The sequence below is a fragment of the Eurosta solidaginis genome, unplaced genomic scaffold (assembly GCF_040869045.1).
Source record: "Eurosta solidaginis isolate ZX-2024a unplaced genomic scaffold, ASM4086904v1 ctg00001458.1, whole genome shotgun sequence".
NCBI lineage: Eukaryota > Metazoa > Arthropoda > Insecta > Diptera > Tephritidae > Eurosta > Eurosta solidaginis.
In genome coordinates, this window is record NW_027137137.1 from 138,724 (window position 1) to 159,999 (window position 21,276).

At 32.9% G+C, this 21,276-nt stretch overlaps 4 non-coding genes and 2 pseudogenes across 4 annotated transcripts; 4 read left to right on the plus strand and 2 right to left on the minus strand.

Moving 5' to 3' along the window:
* Positions 1 to 1,084: 1,084 nt before the first annotated feature.
* LOC137236192 (uncharacterized) lies at positions 1,085 to 6,937 on the minus strand (annotated as a pseudogene).
* Positions 2,605 to 2,723, plus strand: LOC137236216 (5S ribosomal RNA). The gene has a single exon (XR_010948312.1). It is a non-coding gene; the product is annotated as a 5S ribosomal RNA (ribosomal RNA).
* A 1,109-nt stretch (positions 6,938 to 8,046) lies between the features above and the next one.
* Positions 8,047 to 8,165, plus strand: LOC137236218 (5S ribosomal RNA). The gene has a single exon (XR_010948314.1). It is a non-coding gene; the product is annotated as a 5S ribosomal RNA (ribosomal RNA).
* A 3,776-nt stretch (positions 8,166 to 11,941) lies between these two features.
* LOC137236193 (uncharacterized) lies at positions 11,942 to 17,794 on the minus strand (annotated as a pseudogene).
* On the plus strand, positions 13,462 to 13,580 carry LOC137236219 (5S ribosomal RNA). Its single transcript, XR_010948315.1, has one exon. It is a non-coding gene; the product is annotated as a 5S ribosomal RNA (ribosomal RNA).
* Positions 17,795 to 18,856: 1,062 nt separating the features above from the next.
* On the plus strand, positions 18,857 to 18,975 carry LOC137236220 (5S ribosomal RNA). Its single transcript, XR_010948316.1, has one exon. It is a non-coding gene; the product is annotated as a 5S ribosomal RNA (ribosomal RNA).
* Positions 18,976 to 21,276: the final 2,301 nt, after the last annotated feature.

Genomic DNA, 21,276 nt, shown 5'->3' on the forward strand with positions numbered 1-21,276 from the left:
GTGTATTTGTGAAAAAGTGTATTAAGTGAAATATATAACAACAATGTCTGGTCGTGGTAAAGGTGGTAAAGTAAAGGGAAAGGCAAAGTCACGTTCAAACCGTGCTGGCCTTCAATTTCCTGTCGGTCGTATTCATCGTTTGTTACGTAAAGGCAATTATGCTGAACGTGTTGGTGCCGGTGCTCCAGTATATTTAGCTGCTGTTATGGAATATTTGGCAGCTGAAGTTCTTGAATTGGCTGGTAATGCTGCACGTGATAATAAAAAAACTAGAATTATTCCACGTCATTTACAATTGGCTATTCGTAACGATGAAGAATTGAATAAACTATTGTCTGGAGTTACCATAGCTCAAGGTGGTGTTTTACCAAATATTCAAGCTGTACTTTTGCCAAAGAAGACCGAAAAGAAAGCATAAGTGATGTAATCGTCGATTTATATTCTTACGACGCCATATTTAAAACCGTCCTTTTCAGGACGACAAAATATATATACAAAGAGATTAATTATATTGTCATATATATGTATTTATCTATTTTAAAAAAATTTTTTGAAAGAAAAATTTAAAAGAGCATAAGTAAACTTTTAGAAATTTTTTTTTTTTTAACGAAATCTGCGTTAACAACTACTTCAATTAATAAAATAGTGTTTGAAAATGTTCATAAAAAAGTTGACTTATATCATTTTCCAGAAAAAAAAACTGAGCAACATTAAAAAAGTACAGTATGCGCGCATACTACATATTGTATGTATATATGTACGTATGTTTGCATGAGCATCTCGACAAAGGCGCAAAAAGTTGTGGCTTGTATTCATACGTACCAAAGGTACAAATACACAACCGTGCATACATACATACATATGTGTTTAGCAAATAAATGTGTATATACTCGTGAGTAGGTATACACACCATATTAAGGGTAAAACTACAGCTGCTACTATCAAAGATAGCAAGAATACGAATTTTCATTTTATTATTATAAAAATTGATAGTTGCTTCAGTTATTTTTGATCTTTGTTGTTTAAAAAATTTGTGGTCCTGAAAAGGACCGTTTATAATGTTTATTTTTATTAAAATATGGAATTAAGCACGTTCACCACGTATACGTCTAGCCAATTGAATATCTTTTGGCATAATTGTGACACGTTTTGCATGAATGGCACACAAATTTGTATCCTCGAACAAACCAACTAAATATGCTTCACTTGCTTCTTGTAATGCCATCACAGCTGAACTCTGGAAACGTAAATCAGTTTTAAAATCTTGAGCAATTTCACGTACCAAACGTTGGAATGGCAATTTACGAATCAACAGTTCGGTACTCTTCTGATAACGACGAATTTCACGCAAAGCGACTGTACCGGGACGATAACGATGCGGTTTCTTCACTCCACCAGTTGCCGGCGCACTTTTGCGAGCAGCTTTAGTGGCCAACTGTTTACGTGGCGCTTTACCACCAGTCGATTTACGGGCTGTTTGCTTTGTACGAGCCATTTCTCACTTTTATTTTTCACAATTTAAAATAAACACTGATCACTGAACACTTCACTTAATAAACCTAGTGCTGACATGTGTGAAAATACATATAATAAAATACATAAAAACGTTTCATATGTTCATTTTTTTAGGGTTGCAATATTGTGCGAGTTAAAATGAGATAGAAATATTTATGGCACATAATGGTAGCTCACTCAATGTTGTGGATTTTTGTATAAATAGCAGCTACTTTCGGTAAACCAGCTATTAGTTGTGAAGTGAAGTGATCAAGTGAAGTGTTCTTGTGAAAGCTAAAAAAAGTGCTAAATAGAAAAAATGACTGGTCGTGGCAAAGGTGGAAAAGGATTAGGTAAAGGTGGCGCCAAACGTCATCGCAAAGTTTTACGTGATAACATCCAAGGTATCACAAAGCCAGCTATTCGACGTTTAGCACGTCGTGGTGGCGTAAAACGTATATCTGGTTTAATATATGAAGAAACTCGTGGTGTTCTAAAAGTATTTTTAGAAAATGTTATCCGTGATGCAGTCACATATACTGAACATGCTAAAAGGAAAACAGTTACGGCTATGGATGTTGTATATGCATTGAAAAGGCAAGGTCGTACATTGTATGGTTTCGGCGGTTAAATTCATTTTTACGGACATATTAAAACAAAATAAATACCCATTCAAACAAACGGTCCTTTTCAGGACCACAATATTTTTTAACAAAGATTTCAAAATTTCTCTAATACAATACATAAAAGAAAGATATGTTATTAAGATGTACATGCATATGTAGTATGTATGTATGAATGTTCGTTTACACTAAGTAGCATACGTATGTATGCATAATGAAAACTCATGCAAATGAATATACCCCGACACAAGCCAAGCGATATAAATATGTGTATAATAGCAGGCTTATTTTACAAAAAGGGCATAAGTTCATTTTTGTAAAAAATCGGATTTAAGTAGCAAAAGTATCTGAATACACTAAACTATAAAGTATATAACAAAATTTACTTAAGTCGACTTATATCATTTAAAAAAAAAGGACAAATTCACAACTGCAAGTATACACATTAAAGTAGCCATGCTTATACCGATTTAGGCAAACAAAATTTGCCAACGACCATACCACGCTGAATACATCGGTTCTCGTCCGATCACCGAAATTAAGCAGCGTCGGGCGCGGTTAGTACTTAGATGGGGGACCGCTTGGGAACACCGCGTGTTGTTGGCATATCCAACTTTTTCTTTTATTTTATGTATATATGTACATAGATTTTTTTTTTTTTAATTAAATTGCATTTAATTGAATAAATACTTGGAATACAATTTAAAATTTCTATAGACTCAATGGAAAAATTTCATACGCGCGCATACATTTACGTGCATAATAATATTAGTTATAATTTGTTACCATATCAATTATTGATTTAAAGCTTATAAGCATTCATCATATTAAATTCAAAAGGAATCTACGTAGTACAAATTCATACTCATCCACCTAGTATAGTACTTAAAATGGACTCTGATGTCCGATTATGTTCAAATATGTATATTACAATCATATTGATAATTAATAAGCATTTAATGAGAATTTTTTTTGAATGTCATGAAATGTCATTTAAATATACATACATATAAGTTGTAGACATCCAATATCAATAATCAATTCAGACTAAAATTCCAAACTTTAGATGCCTTCAAGTGAAACCACATAGAGTTACTCTAGTGTTGCAATAGAAACATTTAAATATTTTTTAAAATAAAATATTGTTGTTAAAACTTAACGAAGATAAGTTTTTTTGATTTCTAATATAATATATTTTATATATTTGAATGAAAATTTTGATTAGTACAAATATATTTTAAGAAAATTCACTTTATTGAGAAAAAATTCGATTTTATCAGTACAAAGTTTTGATTAAAATCCCTGACACTCCGAAAATATGAAATTCATCAATTTAAATGAACTCATATATTAAACTAGCACATTTCAGCTATCTAATTTTATATGAATATTTGCAATACCTTTAATATCTGAATTTTAATTAATTTATTAAAATGAAAAGTTTATCAAATGTAAATGGTACGTAGCACTGAAATGGGAATATTTGTCATCCATCTTTTCGCTGCGCTTCTCAAATTTTAAACAGAGTATCGTTTTCTTTGCGCTCGCATAAAAAAGTATAAATAGTGAGTTTGTGCTTTGTGTGCTTAATATTGATATATTTTCAAGTGTTAATAAACGTTTAAATAAAATAATTAAGTGAAGATGTCTGACACAATCGCTGTTGCAAATGTTAGCTCACCAGTAGCTGCTTCTGCTGCTGTTGCTGAGAGAAAGTTGCTGCTAAAAAAGCAACTAAACCCAAAAAACCATCGGTTGCTCCCACTCATCCACCAACTCAACAAATGGTAGATGCATCCATTAAGAATTTGAAGGAACGTGGTGGCTCATCACTTTTGGCAATTAAGAAATATATTAGTGCAACATATAAATGTGACGCCCAAAAATTGGCACCATTTATTAAGCGCTATTTGAAATCGGCTGTTACTAGTGGAAAATTGATTCAAACCAAAGGAAAGGGGGCATCTGGTTCATTTAAATTATCAGCTGCAGCCACTAAATCTAGTGATGGTAAGTCAAAATCTGTGAAATCGGTTGATAAATCAAAAGCCAAAAAAGATAGTGCAACATTAAAGAAAAAATCGTCGAGTGGTGAGAAAAAAGTGAAAAAAGCTGTTGCCACTAAGAAAACCGCCGAAAAAAAGAAAAGTGAGAAATCTAAGGCTAAAGACGCAAAAAAGACTGGCGCCGTTAAAGCCAAACCAACCAAGTCGAAATCTGCCAGCGCTAAGCCAAAGGCAACAAAAGCAACTGCTGCCAAACCAAAAAAGGCTGCAACTAAAAAGCCAACCACAAAAAAGGCATCAGCTAAAAAATAAATATGCTGCGTTTTTTGTGATAATTTACAAGGACACAACATTCATTAATGTTGAATTATCAATAAGCCCTTTTCAGGGCTACAAAATATACAAACAAAAAGATCAAAAATTTATTCAATTAATTATTTACCCAATACGTCTGACTAAACGCTTCTACAGTTTTGCTTCGCCATAATACTTGAGTATAAGTATAAAAAAATTTCAATTGCGCCCTAGCTAGCGTGCTGACCAATTTCGAAATTGATGTTTCAATTGCAAAACAAAATTAAAAATTTTCATCGACTTAGAAATTTCATATCTCTTTGTTAATTTATATTTTGTGGCCCTGAAAAGGGCCTTTTTGTTAACATTTTTCACTTTTATGCATATTTTCCTCAGTCGCACAAATTACTTGGAGCTTGTGTATTTGGTAACAGCCTTAGTACCCTCACTGACGGCATGCTTAGCCAATTCACCAGGCAACAATAGGCGTACGGCAGTTTGAATTTCGCGACTAGTAATTGTTGAACGTTTATTGTAATGAGCTAAACGTGATGCTTCAGCAGCAATACGTTCAAAAATGTCATTAACAAAACTGTTCATGATACTCATGGCTTTCGACGATATACCAGTATCAGGATGCACTTGTTTCAACACTTTATAAATGTAGATGGCATAACTTTCCTTCCTCTTACGCTTCTTCTTCTTGTCGTTTTTAGTAATATTCTTCTGAGCCTTTCCGGCCTTCTTAGCTGCTTTACCACTAGTTTTAGGAGGCATATTTAATTTTCACAAAATCACTTCACTATCACTAACACTTTTTAATATTTTCTAAGTGTTAAAATGCACACCTTTAAGTATATTTTTTCCGACAAACCATTCAAGCTATTCGTAACGATTCGTTAAAAATTGCCGGCTATAATTTGATAACATGCGATTGGGGTAGCTCAATGTACAAACGAAAAAGTATATAAGCGCAGCACAATTTGTGTTTAGGGAATAAAGTGTCCAAGCTATTCAGCTAGTGTGTGTATTTGTGAAAAAGTGTATTAAGTGAAATATATAACAACAATGTCTGGTCGTGGTAAAGGTGGTAAAGTAAAGGGAAAGGCAAAGTCACGTTCAAACCGTGCTGGCCTTCAATTTCCTGTCGGTCGTATTCATCGTTTGTTACGTAAAGGCAATTATGCTGAACGTGTTGGTGCCGGTGCTCCAGTATATTTAGCTGCTGTTATGGAATATTTGGCGGCTGAAGTTCTTGAATTGGCTGGTAATGCTGCACGTGATAATAAAAAAACTAGAATTATTCCACGTCATTTACAATTGGCTATTCGTAACGATGAAGAATTGAATAAACTATTGTCTGGAGTTACCATAGCTCAAGGTGGTGTTTTACCAAATATTCAAGCTGTACTTTTGCCAAAGAAGACCGAAAAGAAAGCATAAGTGATGTAATCGTCGATTTATATTCTTACGACGCCATATTTAAAACCGTCCTTTTCAGGACGACAAAATATATATACAAAGAGATTAATTATATTGTCATATATATGTATTTATCTATTTTAAAAAAATTTTTTGAAAGAAAAATTTAAAAGAGCATAAGTAAACTTTTAGAAATTTTTTTTTTTTTAACGAAATCTGCGTTAACAACTACTTCAATTAATAAAATAGTGTTTGAAAATGTTCATAAAAAAGTTGACTTATATCATTTTCCAGAAAAAAAAACTGAGCAACATTAAAAAAGTACAGTATGCGCGCATACTACATATTGTATGTATATATGTACGTATGTTTGCATGAGCATCTCGACAAAGGCGCAAAAAGTTGTGGCTTGTATTCATACGTACCAAAGGTACAAATACACAACCGTGCATACATACATACATATGTGTTTAGCAAATAAATGTGTATATACTCGTGAGTAGGTATACACACCATATTAAGGGTAAAACTACAGCTGCTACTATCAAAGATAGCAAGAATACGAATTTTCATTTTATTATTATAAAAATTGATAGTTGCTTCAGTTATTTTTGATCTTTGTTGTTTAAAAAATTTGTGGTCCTGAAAAGGACCGTTTATAATGTTTATTTTTATTAAAATATGGAATTAAGCACGTTCACCACGTATACGTCTAGCCAATTGAATATCTTTTGGCATAATTGTGACACGTTTTGCATGAATGGCACACAAATTTGTATCCTCGAACAAACCAACTAAATATGCTTCACTTGCTTCTTGTAATGCCATCACAGCTGAACTCTGGAAACGTAAATCAGTTTTAAAATCTTGAGCAATTTCACGTACCAAACGTTGGAATGGCAATTTACGAATCAACAGTTCGGTACTCTTCTGATAACGACGAATTTCACGCAAAGCGACTGTACCGGGACGATAACGATGCGGTTTCTTCACTCCACCAGTTGCCGGCGCACTTTTGCGAGCAGCTTTAGTGGCCAACTGTTTACGTGGCGCTTTACCACCAGTCGATTTACGGGCTGTTTGCTTTGTACGAGCCATTTCTCACTTTTATTTTTCACAATTTAAAATAAACACTGATCACTGAACACTTCACTTAATAAACCTAGTGCTGACATGTGTGAAAATACATATAATAAAATACATAAAAACGTTTCATATGTTCATTTTTTTAGGGTTGCAATATTGTGCGAGTTAAAATGAGATAGAAATATTTATGGCACATAATGGTAGCTCACTCAATGTTGTGGATTTTTGTATAAATAGCAGCTACTTTCGGTAAACCAGCTATTAGTTGTGAAGTGAAGTGATCAAGTGAAGTGTTCTTGTGAAAGCTAAAAAAAGTGCTAAATAGAAAAAATGACTGGTCGTGGCAAAGGTGGAAAAGGATTAGGTAAAGGTGGCGCCAAACGTCATCGCAAAGTTTTACGTGATAACATCCAAGGTATCACAAAGCCAGCTATTCGACGTTTAGCACGTCGTGGTGGCGTAAAACGTATATCTGGTTTAATATATGAAGAAACTCGTGGTGTTCTAAAAGTATTTTTAGAAAATGTTATCCGTGATGCAGTCACATATACTGAACATGCTAAAAGGAAAACAGTTACGGCTATGGATGTTGTATATGCATTGAAAAGGCAAGGTCGTACATTGTATGGTTTCGGCGGTTAAATTCATTTTTACGGACATATTAAAACAAAATAAATACCCATTCAAACAAACGGTCCTTTTCAGGACCACAATATTTTTTAACAAAGATTTCAAAATTTCTCTAATACAATACATAAAAGAAAGATATGTTATTAAGATGTACATGCATATGTAGTATGTATGTATGAATGTTCGTTTACACTAAGTAGCATACGTATGTATGCATAATGAAAACTCATGCAAATGAATATACCCCGACACAAGCCAAGCGATATAAATATGTGTATAATAGCAGGCTTATTTTACAAAAAGGGCATAAGTTCATTTTTGTAAAAAATCGGATTTAAGTAGCAAAAGTATCTGAATACACTAAACTATAAAGTATATAACAAAATTTACTTAAGTCGACTTATATCATTTAAAAAAAAAGGACAAATTCACAACTGCAAGTATACACATTAAAGTAGCCATGCTTATACCGATTTAGGCAAACAAAATTTGCCAACGACCATACCACGCTGAATACATCGGTTCTCGTCCGATCACCGAAATTAAGCAGCGTCGGGCGCGGTTAGTACTTAGATGGGGGACCGCTTGGGAACACCGCGTGTTGTTGGCATATCCAACTTTTTCTTTTATTTTATGTATATATGTACATAGATTTTTTTTTTTTTAATTAAATTGCATTTAATTGAATAAATACTTGGAATACAATTTAAAATTTCTATAGACTCAATGGAAAAATTTCATACGCGCGCATACATTTACGTGCATAATAATATTAGTTATAATTTGTTACCATATCAATTATTGATTTAAAGCTTATAAGCATTCATCATATTAAATTCAAAAGGAATCTACGTAGTACAAATTCATACTCATCCACCTAGTATAGTACTTAAAATGGACTCTGATGTCCGATTATGTTCAAATATGTATATTACAATCATATTGATAATTAATAAGCATTTAATGAGAATTTTTTTTGAATGTCATGAAATGTCATTTAAATATACATACATATAAGTTGTAGACATCCAATATCAATAATCAATTCAGACTAAAATTCCAAACTTTAGATGCCTTCAAGTGAAACCACATAGAGTTACTCTAGTGTTGCAATAGAAACATTTAAATATTTTTTAAAATAAAATATTGTTGTTAAAACTTAACGAAGATAAGTTTTTTTGATTTCTAATATAATATATTTTATATATTTGAATGACAATTTTGATTAGTACAAATATATTTTAAGAAAATTCACTTTATTGAGAAAAAATTCGATTTTATCAGTACAAAGTTTTGATTAAAATCCCTGACACTCCGAAAATATGAAATTCATCAATTTAAATGAACTCATATATTAAACTAGCACATTTCAGCTATCTAATTTTATATGAATATTTGCAATACCTTTAATATCTGAATTTTAATTAATTTATTAAAATGAAAAGTTTATCAAATGTAAATGGTACGTAGCACTGAAATGGGAATATTTGTCATCCATCTTTTCGCTGCGCTTCTCAAATTTTAAACAGAGTATCGTTTTCTTTGCGCTCGTATAAAAAAGTATAAATAGTGAGTTTGTGCTTTGTGTGCTTAATATTGATATATTTTCAAGTGTTAATAAACGTTTAAATAAAATAATTAAGTGAAGATGTCTGACACAATCGCTGTTGCAAATGTTAGCTCACCAGTAGCTGCTTCTGCTGCTGTTGCTGAGAAGAAAGTTGCTGCTAAAAAAGCAACTAAACCCAAAAAACCATCGGTTGCTCCCACTCATCCACCAACTCAACAAATGGTAGATGCATCCATTAAGAATTTGAAGGAACGTGGTGGCTCATCACTTTTGGCAATTAAGAAATATATTAGTGCAACATATAAATGTGACGCCCAAAAATTGGCACCATTTATTAAGCGCTATTTGAAATCGGCTGTTACTAGTGGAAAATTGATTCAAACCAAAGGAAAGGGGGCATCTGGTTCATTTAAATTATCAGCTGCAGCCACTAAATCTAGTGATGGTAAGTCAAAATCTGTGAAATCGGTTGATAAATCAAAAGCCAAAAAAGATAGTGCAACATTAAAGAAAAAATCGTCGAGTGGTGTCAAAAAGGCAAGTGGTGAGAAAAAAGTGAAAAAAGCTGTTGCCACTAAGAAAACCGCCGAAAAAAAGAAAAGTGAGAAATCTAAGGCTAAAGACGCAAAAAAGACTGGCGCCGTTAAAGCCAAACCAACCAAGTCGAAATCTGCCAGCGCTAAGCCAAAGGCAACAAAAGCAACTGCTGCCAAACCAAAAAAGGCTGCAACTAAAAAGGCATCAGCTAAAAAATAAATATGCTGCGTTTTTTGTGATAATTTACAAGGACACAACATTCATTAATGTTGAATTATCAATAAGCCCTTTTCAGGGCTACAAAATATACAAACAAAAAGATCAAAAATTTATTCAATTAATTATTTACCCAATACGTCTGACTAAACGCTTCTACAGTTTTGCTTCGCCATAATACTTGAGTATAAGTATAAAAAAATTTCAATTGCGCCCTAGCTAGCGTGCTGACCAATTTCGAAATTGATGTTTCAATTGCAAAACAAAATTAAAAATTTTCATCGACTTAGAAATTTCATATCTCTTTGTTAATTTATATTTTGTGGCCCTGAAAAGGGCCTTTTTGTTAACATTTTTCACTTTTATGCATATTTTCCTCAGTCGCACAAATTACTTGGAGCTTGTGTATTTGGTAACAGCCTTAGTACCCTCACTGACGGCATGCTTAGCCAATTCACCAGGCAACAATAGGCGTACGGCAGTTTGAATTTCGCGACTAGTAATTGTTGAACGTTTATTGTAATGAGCTAAACGTGATGCTTCAGCAGCAATACGTTCAAAAATGTCATTAACAAAACTGTTCATGATACTCATGGCTTTCGACGATATACCAGTATCAGGATGCACTTGTTTCAACACTTTATAAATGTAGATGGCATAACTTTCCTTCCTCTTACGCTTCTTCTTCTTGTCGTTTTTAGTAATATTCTTCTGAGCCTTTCCGGCCTTCTTAGCTGCTTTACCACTAGTTTTAGGAGGCATATTTAATTTTCACAAAATCACTTCACTATCACTAACACTTTTTAATATTTTCTAAGTGTTAAAATGCACACCTTTAAGTATATTTTTTCCGACAAACCATTCAAGCTATTCGTAACGATTCGTTAAAAATTGCCGGCTATAATTTGATAACATGCGATTGGGGTAGCTCAATGTACAAACGAAAAAGTATATAAGCGCAGCACAATTTGTGTTTAGGGAATAAAGTGTCCAAGCTATTCAGCTAGTGTGTGTATTTGTGAAAAAGTGTATTAAGTGAAATATATAACAACAATGTCTGGTCGTGGTAAAGGTGGTAAAGTAAAGGGAAAGGCAAAGTCACGTTCAAACCGTGCTGGCCTTCAATTTCCTGTCGGTCGTATTCATCGTTTGTTACGTAAAGGCAATTATGCTGAACGTGTTGGTGCCGGTGCTCCAGTATATTTAGCTGCTGTTATGGAATATTTGGCAGCTGAAGTTCTTGAATTGGCTGGTAATGCTGCACGTGATAATAAAAAAACTAGAATTATTCCACGTCATAATTGGCTATTCGTAACGATGAAGAATTGAATAAACTATTGTCTGGAGTTACCATAGCTCAAGGTGGTGTTTTACCAAATATTCAAGCTGTACTTTTGCCAAAGAAGACCGAAAAGAAAGCATAAGTGATGTAATCGTCGATTTATATTCTTACGACGCCATATTTAAAACCGTCCTTTTCAGGACGACAAAATATATATACAAAGAGATTAATTATATTGTCATATATATGTATTTATCTATTTTAAAACAATTTTTTGAAAGAAAAATTTAAAAGAGCATAAGTAAACTTTTAGAAATTTTTTTTTTTTAACGAAATCTGCGTTAACAACTACTTCAATTAATAAAATAGTGTTTGAAAATGTTCATAAAAAAGTTGACTTATATCATTTTCTAGAAAAAAAAACTGAGCAACATTAAAAAAGTACAGTATGCGCGCATACTACATATTGTATGTATATATGTACGTATGTTTGCATGAGCATCTCGACAAAGGCGCAAAAAGTTGTGGCTTGTATTCATACGTACCAAAGGTACAACCGTGCATACATACATACATATGTGTTTAGCAAATGAGTAGGTATACACACCATATTAAGGGTAAAACTACAGCTGCTACTATCAAAGATAGCAAGAATACGAATTTTCATTTTATTATTATAAAAATTGATAGTTGCTTCAGTTATTTTTGATCTTTGTTGTTTAAAAAATTTGTGGTCCTGAAAAGGACCGTTTATAATGTTTATTTTAATTAAAATATGGAATTAAGCACGTTCACCACGTATACGTCTAGCCAATTGAATATCTTTTGGCATAATTGTGACACGTTTTGCATGAATGGCACACAAATTTGTATCCTCGAACAAACCAACTAAATATGCTTCACTTGCTTCTTGTAATGCCATCACAGCTGAACTCTGGAAACGTAAATCAGTTTTAAAATCTTGAGCAATTTCACGTACCAAACGTTGGAATGGCAATTTACGAATCAACAGTTCGGTACTCTTCTGATAACGACGAATTTCACGCAAAGCGACTGTACCGGGACGATAACGATGCGGTTTCTTCACTCCACCAGTTGCCGGCGCACTTTTGCGAGCAGCTTTAGTGGCCAACTGTTTACGTGGCGCTTTACCACCAGTCAATTTACGGGCTGTTTGCTTTGTACGAGCCATTTCTCACTTTTATTTTTCACAATTTAAAATAAACACTGATCACTGAACACTTCACTTAATAAACCTAGTGCTGACATGTGTGAAAATACATATAATAAAATACATAAAAACGTTTCATATGTTCATTTTTTTAGGGTTGCAATATTGTGCGAGTTAAAATGAGATAGAAATATTTATGGCACATAATGGTAGCTCACTCAATGTTGTGGATTTTTGTATAAATAGCAGCTACTTTCGGTAAACCAGCTATTAGTTGTGAAGTGAAGTGATCAAGTGAAGTGTTCTTGTGAAAGCTAAAAAAAGTGCTAAATAGAAAAAATGACTGGTCGTGGCAAAGGTGGAAAAGGATTAGGTAAAGGTGGCGCCAAACGTCATCGCAAAGTTTTACGTGATAACATCCAAGGTATCACAAAGCCAGCTATTCGACGTTTAGCACGTCGTGGTGGCGTAAAACGTATATCTGGTTTAATATATGAAGAAACTCGTGGTGTTCTAAAAGTATTTTTAGAAAATGTTATCCGTGATGCAGTCACATATACTGAACATGCTAAAAGGAAAACAGTTACGGCTATGGATGTTGTATATGCATTGAAGAGGCAAGGTCGTACATTGTATGGTTTCGGCGGTTAAATTCATTTTTACGGACATATTAAAACAAAATAAATACCCATTCAAACAAACGGTCCTTTTCAGGACCACAATATTTTTTAACAAAGATTTCAAAATTTCTCTAATACAATACATAAAAGAAAGATATGTTATTAAGATGTACATGCATATGTAGTATGTATGTATGAATGTTCGTTTACACTAAGTAGCATACGTATGTATGCATAATGAAAACTCATGCAAATGAATATACCCCGACACAAGCCAAGCGATATAAATATGTGTATAATAGCAGGCTTATTTTACAAAAAGGGCATAAGTTCATTTTTGTAAAAAATCGGATTTAAGTAGCAAAAGTATCTGAATACACTAAACTATAAAGTATATAACAAAATTTACTTAAGTCGACTTATATCATTTAAAAAAAAAGGACAAATTCACAACTGCAAGTATACACATTAAAGTAGCCATGCTTATACCGATTTAGGCAAACAAAATTTGCCAACGACCATACCACGCTGAATACATCGGTTCTCGTCCGATCACCGAAATTAAGCAGCGTCGGGCGCGGTTAGTACTTAGATGGGGGACCGCTTGGGAACACCGCGTGTTGTTGGCATATCCAACTTTTTCTTTTATTTTATGTATATATGTACATAGATTTTTTTTTTTTTAATTAAATTGCATTTAATTGAATAAATACTTGGAATACAATTTAAAATTTCTATAGACTCAATGGAAAAATTTCATACGCGCGCATACATTTACGTGCATAATAATATTAGTTATAATTTGTTACCATATCAATTATTGATTTAAAGCTTATAAGCATTCATCATATTAAATTCAAAAGGAATCTACGTAGTACAAATTCATACTCATCCACCTAGTATAGTACTTAAAATGGACTCTGATGTCCGATTATGTTCAAATATGTATATTACAATCATATTGATAATTAATAAGCATTTAATGAGAATTTTTTTTGAATGTCATGAAATGTCATTTAAATATACATACATATAAGTTGTAGACATCCAATATCAATAATCAATTCAGACTAAAATTCCAAACTTTAGATGCCTTCAAGTGAAGCCACATAGAGTTACTCTAGTGTTGCAATAGAAACATTTAAATATTTTTTAAAATAAAATATTGTTGTTAAAACTTAACGAAGATAAGTTTTTTTGATTTCTAATATAATATATTTTATATATTTGAATGAAAATTTTGATTAGTACAAATATATTTTAAGAAAATTCACTTTATTGAGAAAAAATTCGATTTTATCAGTACAAAGTTTTGATTAAAATCCCTGACACTCCGAAAATATGAAATTCATCAATTTAAATGAACTCATATATTAAACTAGCACATTTCAGCTATCTAATTTTATATGAATATTTGCAATACCTTTAATATCTGAATTTTAATTAATTTATTAAAATGAAAAGTTTATCAAATGTAAATGGTACGTAGCACTGAAATGGGAATATTTGTCATCCATCTTTTCGCTGCGCTTCTCAAATTTTAAACAGAGTATCGTTTTCTTTGCGCTCGTATAAAAAAGTATAAATAGTGAGTTTGTGCTTTGTGTGCTTAATATTGATATATTTTCAAGTGTTAATAAACGTTTAAATAAAATAATTAAGTGAAGATGTCTGACACAATCGCTGTTGCAAATGTTAGCTCACCAGTAGCTGCTTCTGCTGCTGTTGCTGAGAAGAAAGTTGCTGCTAAAAAAGCAACTAAACCCAAAAAACCATCGGTTGCTCCCACTCATCCACCAACTCAACAAATGGTAGATGCATCCATTAAGAATTTGAAGGAACGTGGTGGCTCATCACTTTTGGCAATTAAGAAATATATTAGTGCAACATATAAATGTGACGCCCAAAAATTGGCACCATTTATTAAGCGCTATTTGAAATCGGCTGTTACTAGTGGAAAATTGATTCAAACCAAAGGAAAGGGGGCATCTGGTTCATTTAAATTATCAGCTGCAGCCACTAAATCTAGTGATGGTAAGTCAAAATCTGTGAAATCGGTTGATAAATCAAAAGCCAAAAAAGATAGTGCAACATTAAAGAAAAAATCGTCGAGTGGTGTCAAAAAGGCAAGTGGTGAGAAAAAAGTGAAAAAAGCTGTTGCCACTAAGAAAACCGCCGAAAAAAAGAAAAGTGAGAAATCTAAGGCTAAAGACGCAAAAAAGACTGGCGCCGTTAAAGCCAAACCAACCAAGTCGAAATCTGCCAGCGCTAAGCCAAAGGCAACAAAAGCAACTGCTGCCAAACCAAAAAAGGCTGCAACTAAAAAGCCAGCCACAAAAAAGGCATCAGCTAAAAAATAAATATGCTGCGTTTTTTGTGATAATTTACAAGGACACAACATTCATTAATGTTGAATTATCAATAAGCCCTTTTCAGGGCTACAAAATATACAAACAAAAAGATCAAAAATTTATTCAATTAATTATTTACCCAATACGTCTGACTAAACGCTTCTACAGCGTTGCTTCGCCATAATACTTGAGTATAAGTATAAAAAAATTTCAATTGCGCCCTAGCGTGCTGACCAATTTCGAAATGTTTCAATTGCAAAACAAAATTAAAAATTTTCATCGACTTAGAAATTTCATATCTCTTTGTTAATTTATATTTTGTGGCCCTGAAAAGGGCCTTTTTGTTAACATTTTTCACTTTTATGCATATTTTCCTCAGTCGCACAAATTACTTGGAGCTTGTGTATTTGGTAACAGCCTTAGTACCCTCACTGACGGCATGCTTAGCCAATTCACCAGGCAACAATAGGCGTACGGCAGTTTGAATTTCGCGACTAGTAATTGTTGAACGTTTATTGTAATGAGCTAAACGTGATGCTTCAGCAGCAATACGTTCAAAAATGTCATTAACAAAACTGTTCATGATACTCATGGCTTTCGACGATATACCAGTATCAGGATGCACTTGTTTCAACACTTTATAAATGTAGATGGCATAACTTTCCTTCCTCTTACGCTTCTTCTTCTTGTCGTTTTTAGTAATATTCTTCTGAGCCTTTCCGGCCTTCTTAGCTGCTTTACCACTAGTTTTAGGAGGCATATTTAATTTTCACAAAATCACTTCACTATCACTAACACTTTTTAATATTTTCGAAGTGTTAAAATGCACACCTTTAAGTATATTTTTTGCGACAAACCATTCAAGCTATTCGTAACGATTCGTTAAAAATTGCCGGCAATAATTTGATAACATGCGATTGGGGTAGCTCAATGTACAAACGAAAAAGTATATAAGCGCAGCACAATTTGTGTTTAGGGAATAAAGTGTCCAAGCTATTCAGCTAGTATGTGTATTTGTGAAAAAGTGTATTAAGTGAAATATATAACAACAATGTCTGGTCGTGGTAAAGGTGGTAAAGTAAAGGGAAAGGCAAAGTCACGTTCAAACCGTGCTGGCCTTCAATTTCCTGTCGGTCGTATTCATCGTTTGTTACGTAAAGGCAATTATGCTGAACGTGTTGGTGCCGGTGCTCCAGTATATTTAGCTGCTGTTATGGAATATTTGGCAGCTGAAGTTCTTGAATTGGCTGGTAATGCTGCACGTGATAATAAAAAAACTAGAATTATTCCACGTCATTTACAATTGGCTATTCGTAACGATGAAGAATTGAATAAACTATTGTCTGGAGTTACCATAGCTCAAGGTGGTGTTTTACCAAATATTCAAGCTGTACTTTTGCCAAAGAAGACCGAAAAGAAAGCATAAGTGATGTAATCGTCGATTTATATTCTTACGACGCCATATTTAAAACCGTCCTTTTCAGGACGACAAAATATATATACAAAGAGATTAATTATATTGTCATATATATGTATTTATCTATTTTAAAACAATTTTTTGAAAGAAAAATTTAAAAGAGCATAAGTAAACTTTTAGAAATTTTTTTTTTTTAACGAAATCTGCGTTAACAACTACTTCAATTAATAAAATAGTGTTTGAAAATGTTCATAAAAAAGTTGACATATCATTTTCCAGAAAAAAAAACTGAGCAACATTAAAAAAGTACAGTATGCGCGCATACTACATATTGTATGTATATATGTACGTATGTTTGCATGAGCATCTCGACAAAGGCGCAAAAAGTTGTGGCTTGTATTCATACGTACCAAAGGTACAACCGTGCATACATACATACATATGTGTTTAGCAAATAAATGTGTATATACTCGTGAGTAGGTATACACACCATATTAAGGGTAAAACTACAGCTGCTACTATCAAAGATAGCAAGAATACGAATTTTCATTTTATTATTATAAAAATTGATAGTTGCTTCAGTTATTTTTGATCTTTGTTGTTTAAAAAATTTGTGGTCCTGAAAAGGACCGTTTATAATGTTTATTTTAATTAAAATATGGAATTAAGCACGTTCACCACGTATACGTCTAGCCAATTGAATATCTTTTGGCATAATTGTGACACGTTTTGCATGAATGGCACACAAATTTGTATCCTCGAACAAACCAACTAAATATGCTTCACTTGCTTCTTGTAATGCCATCACAGCTGAACTCTGGAAACGTAAATCAGTTTTAAAATCTTGAGCAATTTCACGTACCAAACGTTGGAATGGCAATTTACGAATCAACAGTTCGGTACTCTTCTGATAACGACGAATTTCACGCAAAGCGACTGTACCGGGACGATAACGATGCGGTTTCTTCACTCCACCAGTTGCCGGCGCACTTTTGCGAGCAGCTTTAGTGGCCAACTGTTTACGTGGCGCTTTACCACCAGTCGATTTACGGGCTGTTTGCTTTGTACGAGCCATTTCTCACTTTTATTTTTCACAATTTAAAATAAACACTGATCACTGAACACTTCACTTAATAAACCTAGTGCTGACATGTGTGAAAATACATATAATAAAATACATAAAAACGTTTCATATGTTCATTTTTTTAGGGTTGCAATATTGTGCGAGTTAAAATGAGATAGAAATATTTATGGCACATAATGGTAGCTCACTCAATGTTGTGGATTTTTGTATAAATAGCAGCTACTTTCGGTAAACCAGCTATTAGTTGTGAAGTGAAGTGATCAAGTGAAGTGTTCTTGTGAAAGCTAAAAAAAGTGCTAAATAGAAAAAATGACTGGTCGTGGTAAAGGTGGCGCCAAACGTCATCGCAAAGTTTTACGTGATAACATCCAAGGTGGCACGTCGTGGTGGCGTAAAACGTATATCTGGTTTAATATATGAAGAAACTCGTGGTGTTCTAAAAGTATTTTTAGAAAATGTTATCCGTGATGCAGTCACATATACTGAACATGCTAAAAGGAAAACAGTTACGGCTATGGATGTTGTATATGCATTGAAGAGACAAGGTCGTACATTGTATGGTTTCGGCGGTTAAATTCATTTTTACGGACATATTAAAACAAAATAAATACCCATTCAAACAAACGGTCCTTTTCAGGACCACAATATTTTTTAACAAAGATTTCAAAATTTCTCTAATACAATACATAAAAGAAAGATATGTTATTAAGATGTACATGCATATGTAGTATGTATGTATGAATGTTCGTTTACACTAAGTAGCATACGTATGTATGCATAATGAAAACTCATGCAAATGAATATACCCCGACACAAGCCAAGCGATATAAATATGTGTATAATAGCAGGCTTATTTTACAAAAAGGGCATAAGTTCATTTTTGTAAAAAATCGGATTTAAGTAGCAAAAGTATCTGAATACACTAAACTATAAAGTATATAACAAAATTTACTTAAGTCGACTTATATCATTTAAAAAAAAAGGACAAATTCACAACTGCAAGTATACACATTAAAGTAGCCATGCTTATACCGATTTAGGCAAACAAAATTTGCCAACGACCATACCACGCTGAATACATCGGTTCTCGTCCGATCACCGAAATTAAGCAGCGTCGGGCGCGGTTAGTACTTAGATGGGGGACCGCTTGGGAACACCGCGTGTTGTTGGCATATCCAACTTTTTCTTTTATTTTATGTATATATGTACATAGATTTTTTTTTTTTTAATTAAATTGCATTTAATTGAATAAATACTTGGAATACAATTTAAAATTTCTATAGACTCAATGGAAAAATTTCATACGCGCGCATACATTTACGTGCATAATAATATTAGTTATAATTTGTTACCATATCAATTATTGATTTAAAGCTTATAAGCATTCATCATATTAAATTCAAAAGGAATCTACGTAGTACAAATTCATACTCATCCACCTAGTATAGTACTTAAAATGGACTCTGATGTCCGATTATGTTCAAATATGTATATTACAATCATATTGATAATTAATAAGCATTTAATGAGAATTTTTTTTGAATGTCATGAAATGTCATTTAAATATACATACATATAAGTTGTAGACATCCAATATCAATAATCAATTCAGACTAAAATTCCAAACTTTAGATGCCTTCAAGTGAAGCCACATAGAGTTACTCTAGTGTTGCAATAGAAACATTTAAATATTTTTTAAAATAAAATATTGTTGTTAAAACTTAACGAAGATAAGTTTTTTTGATTTCTAATATAATATATTTTATATATTTGAATGAAAATTTTGATTAGTACAAATATATTTTAAGAAAATTCACTTTATTGAGAAAAAATTCGATTTTATCAGTACAAAGTTTTGATTAAAATCCCTGACACTCCGAAAATATGAAATTCATCAATTTAAATGAACTCATATATTAAACTAGCACATTTCAGCTATCTAATTTTATATGAATATTTGCAATACCTTTAATATCTGAATTTTAATTAATTTATTAAAATGAAAAGTTTATCAAATGTAAATGGTACGTAGCACTGAAATGGGAATATTTGTCATCCATCTTTTCGCTGCGCTTCTCAAATTTTAAACAGAGTATCGTTTTCTTTGCGCTCGTATAAAAAAGTATAAATAGTGAGTTTGTGCTTTGTGTGCTTAATATTGATATATTTTCAAGTGTTAATAAACGTTTAAATAAAATAATTAAGTGAAGATGTCTGACACAATCGCTGTTGCAAATGTTAGCTCACCAGTAGCTGCTTCTGCTGCTGTTGCTGAGAAGAAAGTTGCTGCTAAAAAAGCAACTAAACCCAAAAAACCATCGGTTGCTCCCACTCATCCACCAACTCAACAAATGGTAGATGCATCCATTAAGAATTTGAAGGAACGTGGTGGCTCATCACTTTTGGCAATTAAGAAATATATTAGTGCAACATATAAATGTGACGCCCAAAAATTGGCACCATTTATTAAGCGCTATTTGAAATCGGCTGTTACTAGTGGAAAATTGATTCAAACCAAAGGAAAGGGGGCATCTGGTTCATTTAAATTATCAGCTGCAGCCACTAAATCTAGTGATGGTAAGTCAAAATCTGTGAAATCGGTTGATAAATCAAAAGCCAAAAAAGATAGTGCAACATTAAAGAAAAAATCGTCGAGTGGTGTCAAAAAGGCAAGTGGTGAGAAAAAAGTGAAAAAAGCTGTTGCCACTAAGAAAACCGCCGAAAAAAAGAAAAGTGAGAAATCTAAGGCTAAAGACGCAAAAAAGACTGGCGCCGTTAAAGCCAAACCAACCAAGTCGAAATCTGCCAGCGCTAAGCCAAAGGCAACAAAAGCAACTGCTGCCAAACCAAAAAAGGCTGCAACTAAAAAGCCAACCACAAAAAAAGCATCAGCTAAAAAATAAATATGCTGCGTTTTTTGTGATAATTTACAAGGACACAACATTCATTAATGTTGAATTATCAATAAGCCCTTTTCAGGGCTACAAAATATACAAACAAAAAGATCAAAAATTTATTCAATTAATTATTTACCCAATACGTCTGACTAAACGCTTCTACAGCGTTGCTTCGCCATAATACTTGAGTATAAGTATAAAAAAATTTCAATTGCGCCCTAGCGTGCTGACGAATTTCGAAATTGATGTTTCAATTGCAAAACAAAATTAAAAATTTTCATCGACTTAGAAATTTCATATCTCTTTGTTAATTTATATTTTGTGGCCCTGAAAAGGGCCTTTTTGTTAACATTTTTCACTTTTATGCATATTTTCCTCAGTCGCACAAATTACTTGGAGCTTGTGTATTTGGTAACAGCCTTAGTACCCTCACTGACGGCATGCTTAGCCAATTCACCAGGCAACAATAGGCGTACGGCAGTTTGAATTTCGCGACTAGTAATTGTTGAACGTTTATTGTAATGAGCTAAACGTGATGCTTCAGCAGCAATACGTTCAAAAATGTCATTAACAAAA